General features: G+C 46.3%; 1 protein-coding gene and 1 long non-coding RNA gene across 3 annotated transcripts in view; one reads left to right on the forward strand and one right to left on the reverse strand.

Moving 5' to 3' along the window:
• Positions 1-12,017, reverse strand: part of LOC5567851 (putative ferric-chelate reductase 1 homolog) — a 151,398-nt gene that overhangs the window by 28,757 nt on the left and 110,624 nt on the right. The gene's annotated exons all lie outside the window — the stretch shown is intronic.
• LOC110676064 lies at positions 4,908-6,264 on the forward strand. Its single transcript, XR_002500038.1, has 2 exons — positions 4,908-6,032; positions 6,092-6,264. It is a non-coding gene; the product is annotated as an uncharacterized LOC110676064 (long non-coding RNA).

The raw sequence follows: 12,017 nt of genomic DNA on the forward strand, positions 1-12,017 counted from the left end.
CGTGTCCCGACCGCATGTGGCTAACATGCGGTCACGCATTGTGCGGAAACGCGGGCACACGAACAAAACGTGTTCCGCCGTTTCCTCTAAACCTGCACAAACTGGACATTCGGGAGAACCCGCATGACCGAAACGGTGTAGATACTATCTAAAGCAACCATGGCCCGAAAGGACCTGTGTCAGGTGGAATGTTAGTTCCCCATGGCGCCTATTGACCCAGATATCTAACCTCGGAATCAACCTGTGAGTCCACACTCCCTTGGTGGAACTGTCCCACGCACGCTGCCATTTGACCATGGAGGCCAGTCTGGCAGTCCTGCGTATGCCTCTTGTGCCGCGCATTTCGAAGCACTCTATGTCTTCCATGATAAGGATACCAATAGGCACCATACCGGTGATGACGCAGAGTGCATCGTGTGACACGGTACGGTACGCGCTCGCAACCCTCAGGCACATTAGCCTATAAGTACTCTCTAGCTTGCTACGGTAGCTCTTGGTACTTAAGGCCGTGCCCCAAGCCGGGCCACCATACCTCAGTATGGACGAGGCGACACTGGCCAGAAGCTTTCGCTTGCTGGCGTACACCGCAGAGCTATTGGACATCATCCGGGACAGTGCCACAATAGCTGTGGAGGCTCTCTTGCAGGCATAATCGACGTGGCTACCGAAGGTAAGCTTATCGTCGATCATCACCCCCAAGTGTTTGACGGAGCGCTTCGAAGTGATCGTGCAGTCGCCTACACTGATCACCGCTTGCTGCACCGACTTTCGGTTGTTGACAACAACCGCCTCAGTTTTGTGGTGAGCCAATTCCAGTTTCCTGGAGCTCATCCACTCCTCCACAATTGCGATCGAGTGGGCTGCAGTCAATTCCACTTCTTCGATCGATTCACCGTAGACCTCCAGCGTAATATCGTCGGCAAAGCCAACGATGACCACACCCGCCGGGAATTTTAATCTCAACACCTCGTCGTACATGACATTCCATAACACCGGGCCCAGGATGGAACCTTGCGGGACTCCTGAGGTTATGTGAAAGCACTTCCGACCCACCTCTGTGTCATAGACTAATACCCGATTCTGGAAGTAACTTCCGAGAATCTTGTACAGGTACTCGGGTATCCCCAGACGCAGGAGCGCATCGGCAATAGCCGCCCAACTGGCACTATTAAATGCGTTCCTTACATCCAGAGTCACTACTGCGCAGTAGCGAATCCCCCTCCTCTTACGCTGGAGTGCTATCTCAGCGGTTTTCTTAACCGTCAGAATAGCGTCTACGGTGGACTTCCCTTTCCGGAAGCCGAACTGGTTGCTTGAGAGACCATTTACACTCTCAGTGTACCTCAACAGTCTGTTGAGGATGATCTTCTCGAGCACCTTCCCCGCCGTGTCAATCAAGCATATTGGTCTATACGCCGACGGGTCACCAGGTGGTTTCCCCGCCTTTGGCAATAGTACCAGGCTCTGCCTCTTCCACGCATCTGGAAATACTCCCTCGTCCAGGCATATCTGCATAGCAGATCTGAACATCCCTACAAGTTCCTCATCGGTTACTCTATCCTCATCGCCAGCCCCAATCCCCGGCTGTCCTACAAAAGGAGGCCATGGGCTAGGGTTGTGGCGCGGAAAGAGCCCCTCGATGATCCCCTCCAGCATCTGTGGAGATTGCTCCGTAGGAGCAATTGCACCTCTTGTCTTCGCCATAACGATCCTGTAGGCATCACCCCACGGGTTCACGTTGGCACTCTGACAGAGTCTCTCAAAGCAGTATCTTCCAACCAAACCCAAGATACCCAAGAACACCCAAACCCAAGATACCCAAGAACACTAATCAACAGAATCTTCCACTTGTACAACACAAACCACCATCAACGACAGCAACAACCCGCCTCGATCACAGAGTTTCCCATCCAATCACCACCAGCAATTACAGTCAATCAATCGAATCTCTCGAACAGAGGATGTTCGTCCACGATAATAAGGTCCAACACTGTGTCATCACTACAACCAATTATCGAAGTCAACAACAATCCCTCAACGCCTGAAATCATCAGTCAACCAGCAACCGACTCTCCATCCCGAAATCCATCAATCGTTATTTCAACAACAAACCAGAAATCAAACCGCATCTATCGATCCATTCCATATATCGCTGGACTGTCGGAACGAATCATTCGGGTTCTAAACAGAGACTACAACAACATCATGATAACATGCAGACAAACCAAAACAATCCAACGCTTCCACACATTTGTAAAAGACCCTATCGATAAGCTAGATCGTAGTAAAATAATATACAAAATACCTTGTAGCAACTGCCAACAGTGCTACATAGGTATGACAAGAAACAGATTAAAAACAAGATTATACGGACACAAAACACACACCAACAAACTTAATAGATTAACAGAGTTAGGGTACAACAAAACAGATGCAGATATGCTATCACTAAAAGAGAAAACAGCACTTATCGAACATTGTATTGACCACGACCACCGTTTCGATATGGATCGCGTAACAGTATTAGACAGTAGCAACCACATAAATACACTTACCTTTTTGGAAATGTGTCATATCACTAATACACCACATACAGTAAACCATCGCACAGATATTAGTAGCTTAAATTCAACATACGCAGCCATCCTACAAACCATATATGAAACATTTCAAGATCGTCAAATTTCAAGTCAACCACCATCTTCGAACCAACCGTTACCGCCTTCAGATGTGTAGTGCAGTTAAAGTGGCTATATTAAGTGAAATTCAAAGAAAAGTTGCTACGTTTCACTTAATACTATATGTAGGTTCTATCGTAGTAACATACTAAATTATAAAACTTAAATTTACGTCTGTTCACAGCCCATGTACAAATTCCAAAACCTTGACACCAACAGTTATATGTTAACATACACGAAGAACGATTAAGTAGAATGTAAGTGAACGAACATAACATGTAACAAAACAAATAACATTCCCCTAATTACAGTATCCCCAGAAGAAGACTCGATTCTGAGTCGAAACGTCGGGAAAAATCTAAAAACATCGTTTTGATTCCTCCCAAGACTGCAGTGCCGAATCCAGTAGCTATAAAATTCACATCAGTCGAACCTCTTTCTTCTTCGTTCAATACATTATCATGGCCTCCGTACAATATGGATATTTTCGCTACATAACTGACACATATGGACACGAAGCAACGAAAGCAATGAAGGAGTACGCTCACTGCCAAAGGAAGCTGGCGAATATGTTGAGCCGCAAGAAATTCCTCCTCGCTTGCCGGAAGAAAGGAATCTTCCCACCCCACATCTCGAAAGCGCTGAAATGCGCACACGAAATGATCGCTGAGAACGGTCCGTTCGTAAACAAGGTGGACCGTATCATGACTAGATTCAAAAAGTCTGTACTCAATCTGGAAATAAAGCAAACGTTCTACAAAATCAACATACTTCACCAGAACATTCAGCAGTTGCTTCCTAAAATCATTCAACTAACGAGCAAAACCACCGCAGACAGATTTGCCGATGTTCAAATCGTAGCATTCCAAAGTCATCTTCAGAATAAGAATAAAACCACATCAAACAAACTGCGCAGAATCACCAATGGACCTGAAGAACCACATAATCTAGTTAGCTTCAACGAGAATGCCGTACTCAATGCTACCGCTATCCAAGTTCCAAACGAAACGTTGCATCTTCTGAGTCTAGGACCAAAATTTTCTCTACCCTACACCGACATACCACAAGTACCACTTTATCACGTCATGGCCGATGTGGAAAGCATACTCAAGACAGACCACAGTAAACAAGTGCAAGATCAAAACAGATGCAGAATCGTCAACGTAATGAGCAACTACATACACGGTTTCAATCAGTCCATCAAGTGTTATGATCCGGTCGTGCGCTTCTGCACATCAGCTTCGCGCACTACCACACGCTTCCTCAAAAGATATCCCGATATTTGTGTCCTATCCGCAGATAAGGGTAACAGAACCGTCATAATGTACAGAGAGGATTACAACCGTAAAATGAGGACCCTGATAGAAGTTGATGACACCTATGTAAGAGTGAGCAGAGATCCAACACCTAGCTTCCAATCGAAGAACAACAACATAGTAAAGAGACTAAAAGATCTGAAGCTTATCGACGAATACACTGCTAAGCAACTAAGCAGACACGATTCGGTATGCCCAAGGATCTATGGCCAACCAAAAGCCCACAAACCTGATCTACCCCTCAGACCTGTAATACCCAACATGACCTCTCCTACGTACATGTTGTCCAAATTTGTAGCTCGAATTTTGCAAGATTCGCTGAAGAGCAAATACAGCACCATCAGTTCATTCACATTTTGCCAGGAAATCCAAAGCATTCAGCTACCAGATGGATACATTATCGCTTCTCTGGATGTCGTGTCACTTTTCACAAACGTACCTCGGGAGCTCGTCAGAAAAACTATTATGGACAGATGGCTAGAAATCAACACTGACATCAACATGGATCTGTTCATCGAACTCATCGAGTTATGCATGGATGCTAGCTTTTTCAGGTTTGAAGGGCAGTATTTCAGACAGATTTTCGGCACAGCAATGGGTAGTCCACTTTCGCCCATCCTCGCAGATATCGCTCTCGACACAGTCATAGACAAAGCTATGTCCTCTCTCCCTTTTCCAATTCCAATATTGAAAAAGTATGTGGATGATATTTTCATTGCTATCCCTGTCGATGCCATGGAACTAGTTGTACAAGAGTTCAACCGCCACGAAGAGAGGTTACAATTTACAATCGAAACCGAAATAGAAGGAAAATTACCCTACTTGGATATGACTGTCATCAGAACGGAGGATCAATCCCTACATACTGAATGGTTCATCAAACCCATCGCTTCAGGAAGGATACTAAACTGGCATTCCTTTCACCTACCGAAATACAAGGTAAACGTAGCAAGAAACTTCATACACCGTGTCTGTTCTCTGTCCACCAACCTAAACACCACAGCGAAGAAGGCAATCGTACAGAAGCATCTCATCAAAAATGGATACCCAAGAACACTAATCAACAGAATCTTCCACTTGTACAACAACCAAACAAACCACCATCAACGACAGCAACAACCCGCCTCGATCACAGAGTTTCCCATCCAATCACCACCAGCAATTACAGTCAATCAATCGAATCTCTCGAACAGAGGATGTTCGTCCACGATAATAAGGTCCAACACTGTGTCATCACTACAACCAATTATCGAAGTCAACAACAATCCCTCAACGCCTGAAATCATCAGTCAACCAGCAACCGACTCTCCATCCCGAAATCCATCAATCGTTATTTCAACAACAAACCAGAAATCAAACCGCATCTATCGATCCATTCCATATATCGCTGGACTGTCGGAACGAATCATTCGGGTTCTAAACAGAGACTACAACAACATCATGATAACATGCAGACAAACCAAAACAATCCAACGCTTCCACACATTTGTAAAAGACCCTATCGATAAGCTAGATCGTAGTAAAATAATATACAAAATACCTTGTAGCAACTGCCAACAGTGCTACATAGGTATGACAAGAAACAGATTAAAAACAAGATTATACGGACACAAAACACACACCAACAAACTTAATAGATTAACAGAGTTAGGGTACAACAAAACAGATGCAGATATGCTATCACTAAAAGAGAAAACAGCACTTATCGAACATTGTATTGACCACGACCACCGTTTCGATATGGATCGCGTAACAGTATTAGACAGTAGCAACCACATAAATACACTTACCTTTTTGGAAATGTGTCATATCACTAATACACCACATACAGTAAACCATCGCACAGATATTAGTAGCTTAAATTCAACATACGCAGCCATCCTACAAACCATATATGAAACATTTCAAGATCGTCAAATTTCAAGTCAACCACCATCTTCGAACCAACCGTTACCGCCTTCAGATGTGTAGTGCAGTTAAAGTGGCTATATTAAGTGAAATTCAAAGAAAAGTTGCTACGTTTCACTTAATACTATATGTAGGTTCTATCGTAGTAACATACTAAATTATAAAACTTAAATTTACGTCTGTTCACAGCCCATGTACAAATTCCAAAACCTTGACACCAACAGTTATATGTTAACATACACGAAGAACGATTAAGTAGAATGTAAGTGAACGAACATAACATGTAACAAAACAAATAACATTCCCCTAATTACAGTATCCCCAGAAGAAGACTCGATTCTGAGTCGAAACGTCGGGAAAAATCTAAAAACATCGTTTTGATTCCTCCCAAGACTGCAGTGCCGAATCCAGTAGCTATTTGGTACCAACATTAGCCAGATCGACATCTAGCACGGCCAGTGCCTCTAGCAGGATTTGACCTCGCTGGTTCGTGATGCGGCTTCCCCATTCCACGGCCCAGGCATTGAAGTCACCCGCTATTACTACTGGCCTTCGCCCTGTCAACACGGTCGTCATGCAGTCCAGCATCTGCGTGAACCGCTCGGTCGACCAACTCGGAGGCGCATAGCAGCTACAAAAGAGGACCCCGTTTACCTTGGCGATCACGAAGCCCTCGTAGGTAGTAGACACCAACTCCTGGACGGGGTATTTACCCGTCGTCCATATCGCCGCCATTTTTCCGGATCCATCCACGACCCAGTTGCCGTTGCCGGCGGGTACTCGGTATGGGTCCGATATGATGGCGATGTCCGTCCCCCACTCAGCAACTGCCTGGTACAGCAGTTGCTGAGCTGCGTCACAGTGGTTCAGGTTCAGCTGCGTTACCTGCACTGTGACTTTTCGTTAATGGCTCGTTTGAAGGTCGGGCACCTTGAGCCTCCCGTTGGATGATTGTTGTTCACGGACTTGCCGGAACAAATCAAGCACTTGGGAGGGTTCTTGCAGCCTAGTGCCTTATGACCTTCCTCACCACAACGCCTACACAACTTGGTCCTATCAGGGCCTTTACAGCCCCAGGACTTGTGTCCAGGTTCCCTACACCTAAAGCAGATCACCGGTTGCTCATGTATGTTCAGTGAGCATACTGACCAACCAACCTTGATCTTGCCTACCTTAGCGGACTTATTTGCGTCCGCCACAGGTAGGTGTACTAAGGCCACCTGAGTACCTGCCGGACCTTTCCGTAGCTGAACGGCAGCGGTGGGCACCTGAATCTCGCACTGTTGCCGCAGTGCTGTGACGAGCTCTTCTGCGTTGGTGATCTCGTCAAGGTTCATCACCTTCAGAGTCACTGACTGCGTCAGAGCCCTCACTTCGACACCCTCGCCAAGGACCTCTTCCGCCAAACTTTTGTAGGCGGCGCCCTTGCGCTCCTTGTCGCGCTTAAGCTCGAGAATCATTTCACCTGTACGAGTGCGTCTGACACTGCGTACGTCGGCTCCAAGATCTGCGAGCTTCGCGTCACTGCGCATCGCCTTCAGGACTTCCGAGTACTTGGACTCTTCCGTCTTGATGATGATCGCATCACCCTTTTCGCGCTTGGCACCTACCCTCCTACTTTTCTTAGGCCTGGTATCCCTGCGCTCCTGAACTTCCTGCTTCTCCTTCTTCTTCTTTCTCACTACGGTTGTCCAGGGGGCGTCCCCCCCTGATCCGCCCTAACCTGTGGTGATTGAGGACCTCTCAAAGGTCGCAACCCCCTGTTCCCATCACTCCGTGAGGGGCCAGCCTTTTCGGGCCCACCCTTCTCGGCTTTCCGGGACGCCTGGCTGGGGTCCGATTTTCCGGCACTTCTGCCGGTTTTCGGGGTTAATATCCGCCTGGCCTCAGTCGCCTGGGAGTCAGTCGCCAGCCGTGGTATGGATTGCCCTTTCTTACGCTTACTCAGGTCTTCCAATGGCGCAACCTTTGATTTAGCCATGATCAGGTTTACTGAAACTTGACCGACTTGGTCTACACACCGAAAGTATACTGCAGCACCGTACGCTTTATCGCTTGCATCGCTGAATCCATGGAATTCGCAGGAAACAACTTCCTTCCCAAAACTAATCCATCGAGGAACCGAGACAGTATCTAATTTGCAAAGATTTGCTCTAAAATCCAACCATTGTGACTGAAGCTCGTCGTTTAGTGGTTCATCCCAGGAGTACTTCGCTCTCCAAAGCTCCTGAAGAAACAGTTTGCCTTGGACGACTACTGGACCAACCAGTCCATATGGATCGAATAGGCGTGCTATCTCGGAGAGAACAATACGATGCGTGATTGATCCGCCAGACCTGCAGTCTGGAACCTTGATCCAAAGTGTATCCGTAGCTGGCTCCCATGTGAGAAATAGCGTCTTTACGGTCGCCTTCTCGTCTAAATCCAGCATTTCCCTATCATCTCGTAGATTCGAGGGAATCGCCTTCAAGACCTTTGGATTGTTGGAATTCCATTTTCTAAGGTTGAAACCTGATCCTTTCAGAAGCTCCAAAACCTCCTTGCAGAGTTGCTCACCTTCTTCAACTGTATGCGATCCCGCCAACATGTCATCGACGTAGAAGCTTTTCTTGACCACCGTTGAGCCTATTGGATATTGCGCTGCTCCATCGTCTGCACACTTGTTCAAGCAACGAGTGGCAAGATACGGTGCTGAAGATGTACCATACGTTACAGTTGTGAGCTTGTACGTCTTTAGCTTATCTTGAGTTGCATCTCTCCAGTAGATTTTATGCAGTTGCTGATCTGCCTCACTCTGCCACACCATTCGATACATTTTCTCGGCGTCTCCTACAACAGCGAACTTGTACAACCGGAATCGCAAGAGAATGCTCCGCAGATCGTCTTGTACGACAGGTCCAACCATTAGGACGTCATTCAACGACACTCCCGTGTCCGTGGAACATGACGCGTCAAACACAACTCGCAATTTAGTTGTAGTGCTGTCTGGCTTCAACACTGAATGATGTGGTACGAAGTATTCCGGCCCAGCTTGTTCATCGTCGGTGTCTACCTCTTCCATGTGGCCCATTGAGAGATATTCGTGCATGAATGCCGCATACAAGGCCTTAATTTCAGGATTTGCATCCAGACGCTTCTCCATCGAAAGATATCGTTTCTTCGCTATTGCCTTAGACTGACCTAGTTTCTCTAGCATATGTTTCCTTTTCGGCAGCGTTACTCTAAACTTTCCATCCGGATCTCTTGTAGTCGTCTCCTCAAAAATGGATTCACATGCAGATTCCTCGATTGACAAACAGCTCTTGGTGCGGCATGATTCCAATTCCCAGAATCTAGCTAGCTCTTCATATAGCTCTTCCGTAGTTACCGACGAAGATGCTACGGTATTGTAACTCACGACGGATGTTTCTGGAATTCCACCTGCCACTATCCACCCAAGCTCCGTGTTCCGCAGAATCAATCCCGTATTGGTCAGCTTTCGTTGCGCATTCAACAGCAGATCGTAGAATATAACTGCTCCCAAAATCACATCGACGACTCCAGACTCATTAAATCTTGGATCCGCGAGGGCAATACCGTTCGGTATGTTCCAGGATGAAACATCGAAGCTCTGCTGCGGCAGGTTCGACGTTACTTTCGGAAGCACAAAGAACTTCAGCTCACACGACACATATGATGAATTGCACGACGAGACTGATGCTAGTACTGCTTGCTTACTAACCGAGGAACAACCACCCACTCCTTTTACAGGCAGATTCTCTCGAAGACGTTTGAAATTCAGCCTTTGCGACAACGTTTCAGACATTATGCAAATCTGAGAACCGTTATCTAACAAAGCTCGAGCAAAAACGGTATTTCCGTGGCGATCACCGATTTTCACGATAGCAGTTGATAAAAGTGCAATATTAGATTGGAGGTGTGTTTCAGGAGGTGTAGCAGTGTGGTGTACAGTTGGAGTATTGGTGGGAGGTGACCGTGCATTCGCTGAAGATGTACTTTGTGTTTGTGTAGACTGTGGGTTTTGATGAGACGTGTTCCGGTTTTGGGTTTGACTAGATTGCTGGGGTGAATTCGCGGCTTGAGGTCTTCTCAGTGGACCTTGAGAAGGGGGTTGATGTGCAGTTGATTCCTGATTCACAGGGGCTGTGTAGGGATGTAGAAGATGATGGTGATGTTGCCCACACTTGCCACACGACGCCCTCGAACAATCCGAAACAAAGTGCCCTGGTCGTAGGCAGTTCAAGCACAAGCCAAGCTTCCGAACAGTCGCCTTCCTGTCAATGACCTTCATCTTTCCAAAGCGCCTGCACTGCTCAATGGAGTGCGGTCCTCCACTGCAAACTTGAAAATTTCCATTGGATGGTATTGCTGCGTGAACCACAGAACTCTTGATAGGCCGCTTAAAGTCGCTGCTTTTTCTAGAGGACGTAGACTGCAGTATTGCACAATGTGTTTCCAAAAACTCCACCATGTCCTTGTACGACGGAATGTTCTTAGAACTATGGTGCGTTTCCCAGTGACGAATCGTATCATCATCCAGCTTCTGGGAAAGCATGAACGCTAACAAAGTGCTCCATTCATCAGGCGTTTCTCCCAACTTCTCCAACTGCTGGAGGTTGACCTTGAACGTCGTAAGGATGTGACTCAGTCCCTGAAAACTTTCGAATTTCATTGGTGCCAAAGCGAAGATTGCTCTCAGATGCTCCTGTGCAATGAGTTTATGATTCTCATATTTAGATTCCAGGGTGGACCAAGCCAATGTGTAATTGGCGGCAGTAGCTTGAATCTGGTTAATTTGGAGTAGGGCATCATCTCTCAACGACGAACGCAGATAGTTGAATTTGTCTATCATGTTCAGCTGATTATTATCGTGAATCAACGACTTGAAATTGTCACGAAAATTAATCCATTCAGAGAGCTTCCCTGAAAAGGTAGGAAGCCTCAATTCTGGATATTTTATTCGTGATGGTTGGCACACTTCCGCACATAACTGCCGGTCCACTGCAATTTCAACGTTCCTGGCTGACTTCGCATAGAGTTGCTGCTTCAAGCGAAAGTATTTGTTTTCAAACTCCTTGAAGATTTCCTCGTTTTCCCTCCGACGTGCTTCTGCCATAGACACTCGGTCGACAATCTCTTCGCCAGCACCACCCGCAGCACCTTCATCACCATCCAAATCCTCAGTTAGAACCTCTATCTTCACACGCACATCACAATATTTATCGTACACTTCATCTAATTTTTGCATACGAAATTGCAAAACACCTCTATCACGTTCTTCTTCGTAATTCAATAAAAACTCCTCAATGTTTTCCAACGTAATCCAAGCATGACGCTCCTGATTCACAAACGCTCTTAGATCAGTCACTGGCATATTGGCTGGAATCACTTGAATTTCTCACTGAATGTAAGCACAACACACTCCCGAGACCTCAAGCGACCGACCGAATTGACTGAAGACAGACCAAATTATCAAATAGAAGTACACTTCCCAGCAATCTTTAATAGTGCCTTCAACGGCAATAAATCATAAACCCCGGAGAATCTCAAACACGTTCTCCACAGTGTTCTACTAAGTTAAGGTACAATCTTGCATGCAACTTTATGCTCATCAAGAGCTTTTATGTTTCTACCTTCGGTAGAACTTGAATTGATGGGCGCGATATGCAGACCAATCCAGACACCTCATCCACTCAATCCCACACACACTCTACTTAGCTGACGTCCTCCGGTGATCTCCAGATGTCCACTCCAGGCTATGGGTACAGGAACGGTGGTCCACAGAAACAACGAGCGATGTCTCCGATCCTCTGGGTAAATGCAGCAACCACACACGTATATCCCAATATCCACAGCAGCGACGGCAAAGAATCACCAACAACGGCACGTTTCTTCTTCGACTATCCCGGTCAATCACACAATCACTCTCCCGATTAGCGTCACCACGCCGGTAGGACAAAGCGTATTGTCAGCCAGGGTTGCCATTATGCCAGATTAATCTGGCGCTGCCAGACTTTTTATTGAGAAACAGACGAAAAGACAAACTACTCAATTTGCAAGACTTTTCCAATTCCAGCCAGACTTTACAGCAATAAGTAAAATATTTAAGGATTTT

The sequence above is a fragment of the Aedes aegypti genome, chromosome 2 (assembly GCF_002204515.2).
Source record: "Aedes aegypti strain LVP_AGWG chromosome 2, AaegL5.0 Primary Assembly, whole genome shotgun sequence".
NCBI lineage: Eukaryota > Metazoa > Arthropoda > Insecta > Diptera > Culicidae > Aedes > Aedes aegypti.